General features: G+C 31.8%; 1 long non-coding RNA gene across 1 annotated transcript; it reads right to left on the bottom strand.

Moving 5' to 3' along the window:
• Positions 1 to 1197: 1197 nt before the first annotated feature.
• On the bottom strand, positions 1198 to 1774 carry LOC121120600 (uncharacterized). The gene is made up of 2 exons (XR_005865113.1): positions 1431 to 1774; positions 1198 to 1372 (listed from the first exon to the last, which is right to left on the bottom strand). It is a non-coding gene; the product is annotated as an uncharacterized lncRNA (long non-coding RNA).
• Positions 1775 to 3622: the final 1848 nt, after the last annotated feature.

Consider the following 3622-nt stretch of genomic DNA (forward strand, 5'->3'; position numbering starts at 1 on the left):
ACCTACCCGTTTATTATCTTTACTTCGTGAAATGACCTTTGTCTCTCAATACATGCAAGGTTCTTTGCCATACTTTATACAACATATGTAAGTAGTTAGGGGAAGGTATTTAATTACAGGTACTACAATTATACAAAGGAATCCCCTCCTCATCTACTGTTACTTTGTGCGCATTATTTACTTTTTTGTCAGCTGTTGATGGCTTTAAGGCGAGTTCACTGCATAGAGAAAAAATACATAGAGTGATGGTACTGACCAATTACAAGATAAATTCTTTGGCGTCGAGACAGCAGACGAAAGAAAAAATATCGTTGACCAAAACAATCGAAAACATCTAATTTCTTGCTCTAAGCTCCAATAACTTTTTTAGTATTGGGATTGCCGTTGTACAAAATATTGGTTTTTTAAGAAAAATAATTAGGCTTTTCAATCAATTAATGAAAATATTTTGGATTCATCGCCTGAATCAAATCATATATTAAAACTAATGCAATCTACTTCAAAATGTTATGCCAGCATAAAAATCTATCATTCGGGAAAACGAAAATGTTTGAGGATTCCAGGGACAAAAAGAATTGGAGCATAAACATAAATATTAGTCAATTTAAGAATCAATAATTATCTATTGTTGAATTGAATTATAGTCAGAATAATCTCCCTAATCCATCACCCATATTATAGAAGGTTAAATAAAACTATATTTAAAATTAAAAATTGGAGGAAAATGTTAAAATATTTCATCAAATAATCAGTTTAAAAAAAATCGGAATCACTTGACCTATTGACATCTAATTGTAGTAATGAATTATTTTTATTACAATAAACATTTGAAAAAATAAAAATATTATGGACACGTTTAATGCTTTTTACAACTATTACTCTTCAAATGTTTTGGTCAACTGTTTTTTTTTTGTTCTGTTTTGTTTTTTCTGACGGGATCGACTCTTTCTTCACATCGTAACTATGTATTTTACCTCTTTGGTTCACTGAAGTGCTTTCGTACTCATTTTGCTTGCATAATTTCTCCCTTTTTATTGTGATTATTTGTCAGCCCATCTTTACAAGAATACCTCCTTCAATTTTTTAGGGACCTTGTGACGAAACCTCTCCTTTTTCAAGTATTTTCTTCTGATTTCTACTCCTTCAAAAAAAAAAGTATCCTACATAAATTAGAAAAAAGAGAAGGTGCAGATGAAATTGGAACGGTTTCATCGGTTTAATGTTCGAATCAGTGGTCAAATAAAAAAATAGAAAATAAACAAAAACTGATTACTCCAATCGATGATTGAAATCTAATTATTATTCTTGTCCAGGAATTAAATGAATCTTTTCGTTGCTCTTTTTTTATATCCATCCAGGGAGCACACATTTTCTGGAAATACGTAGATAGACATTAACAATACACAAGTCTTAAGGTGGTAGATTATTACTTGGACTTAGGAATCTACATCTCCCATGATTCGAAATTTAAGAGGCATATTCAATACATTATAAAGAATCGTAACCTGGGAATTATTAAAAGAAGCTTCAAAATTAGTGACACTTTTTTTTATGGTAAAACTATAATAACTTTATGTCCTCCTGGTTTTAATGTACGGATCTGAGATGTGGAATCCTGCAAGAAAGTACTTGATTGATTCCTTAGAAAAGGTGCAAACCAGGTTTGTGTAGTGTTTTCTTTCATAAGGAGATAACGAGAACTACGAATGCAAAAATCGAAAGACTTGGCATCATCACTTCGTCTCATAGACGTGCAATTAAAGATATGATTACACTACACTTTAGCAGAAAATACCTTTTTGCTTTCGCCAGGGATTGAGGATGACCTCAAGCAATTTTTAATAAATTCTTTTTTTGTGTGTGACACTTGTTTTTTTGTTGTTTTTTTTTCCTCTGCACTTTCACGTTTTTTTATGTTTTGTGTTTAATATTTGTATTATAAATGCATCACTATTATTAAGAACGATGATTTTTATATTTATAAAATAAGTCCACCTTTATAGGCTTTGTTTATCGCCGCTGGTAGAAATAAATAAATAAATTCGCTCTAGTATTTTGACGTGGTGAAAAATTTATGTGATTTCCTCAAATTATGACTGATTATTCCTCAATAGAAATGATCTAGACTTTCGTCCAATTCAATCCACATTCAAAACGATTAACTTTCTTCATTTTCTTCATGAGTTGTTCCATGGTCACTACGGAAACATATTCCGAGGGTTGAACTTCTTTTACATTAAAATCTAAGTGAAGATGAGGAAAACGAATAGAGGGATACTTCATGGCAAAAGAACGTTTCTCATAAATAAAGGAATCTATTTCCAAATATGGAGTAGTTTGGTCGAATAATTAATTAAATCATTACACATGGTCATAATCTGATGAATTCAAAGAATTTTAACCTACGTAGAAATACTAAAGAAGATTGTTAATGTCCAGGGCTTAACAAAGAGAATATGTTTTTTGTTTTTTTTTGTTCAAAATTGACTTTATTCATCAATAAAACTTCAATCAAGAGAAATACAATAATTTCAGCGCCACTCTTATATTTTAATGTCACTTCTATAAACTGCTTTATAAATGGGCCTCAAAATAGTTCTCAGGTTCAGCTATAACCACTTTATTTCTTAGTAGCAAGCATTTTTTTAGGTATGTGAAAAGTCAGTAGTCACTGGGAGCCAAATATGGAGAGTAAAGTTGATGACATAGCTATTCGAAGTTCAATTAATGTAGTTTTTCTATTGTTTTGATTGACTTATGGAGCGATCTATTATCCGGGTGAAACATTACTTTCTTCTTCTTCAAATGGGGCCTTCAAACGCTGCGATAACGCTATATGGTATATTATTAACCGTTGATGGTATTTCTTTTCTCAATGATGTCTATGTGCATCCCAAAATATGAAGCCCATAACCTTTCCAGCTGATTGTTGTGCTTTTGGAAGCATTTGACGAGGTTTTTCAGTTGCTGTACATTCAGATGAGAGTCTTTTTTATTCATGAGTGAAGTGATGAATCCATGTTCCATCCATTGTCACCTACTGACACCAGAATTCTGGTTTGTTACATTAAATCATGCCCAAACACTGCTCAGAATCATTAGCATATTTTTGTTTTTGGTCGATAGTGAGCAAACGCAGGACCCACTCTTTACAAAGGTTACTCATGGACAAATGTTCATGCAATATAAAGGCAACACGTTCTCTTCATATATTTACGATGTCATCTAACTAACTCAACTTCACATTGCGATGATTCAAAACGATTTTTTGATCTTTTCTGTTGTTACCAGCTCCTTTGGACGTCTAATCCGTTCTCTATCATTAGTGTATCGACGACGACGTTTGAAGTCAGTACACTAACGTTCAATGTTTGTTTCTGACGTAGTATGTAGAGTCTTGTTAACACTTTTCGATCTATTGATTAGCTTGAACGTTATTTGTTCCCATCAAGAAGTAGTGCAAGATTAAAAAAACGAAATTGTTTTTGATCATTTGTTTTTAGAAAAAATAAAAAGTAACGTCACAGTAACTCACAAACTGAGGAACATATTATATTTTGATAGCTGTCCTTTGAAGTTTGTTACTAACTGAAAATGTGATTAATGAAAAAGAATAAGGCCA

The sequence above is a fragment of the Lepeophtheirus salmonis genome, chromosome 6 (assembly GCF_016086655.4).
Source record: "Lepeophtheirus salmonis chromosome 6, UVic_Lsal_1.4, whole genome shotgun sequence".
NCBI classification, from domain to species: Eukaryota; Metazoa; Arthropoda; class Copepoda; order Siphonostomatoida; family Caligidae; genus Lepeophtheirus; species Lepeophtheirus salmonis.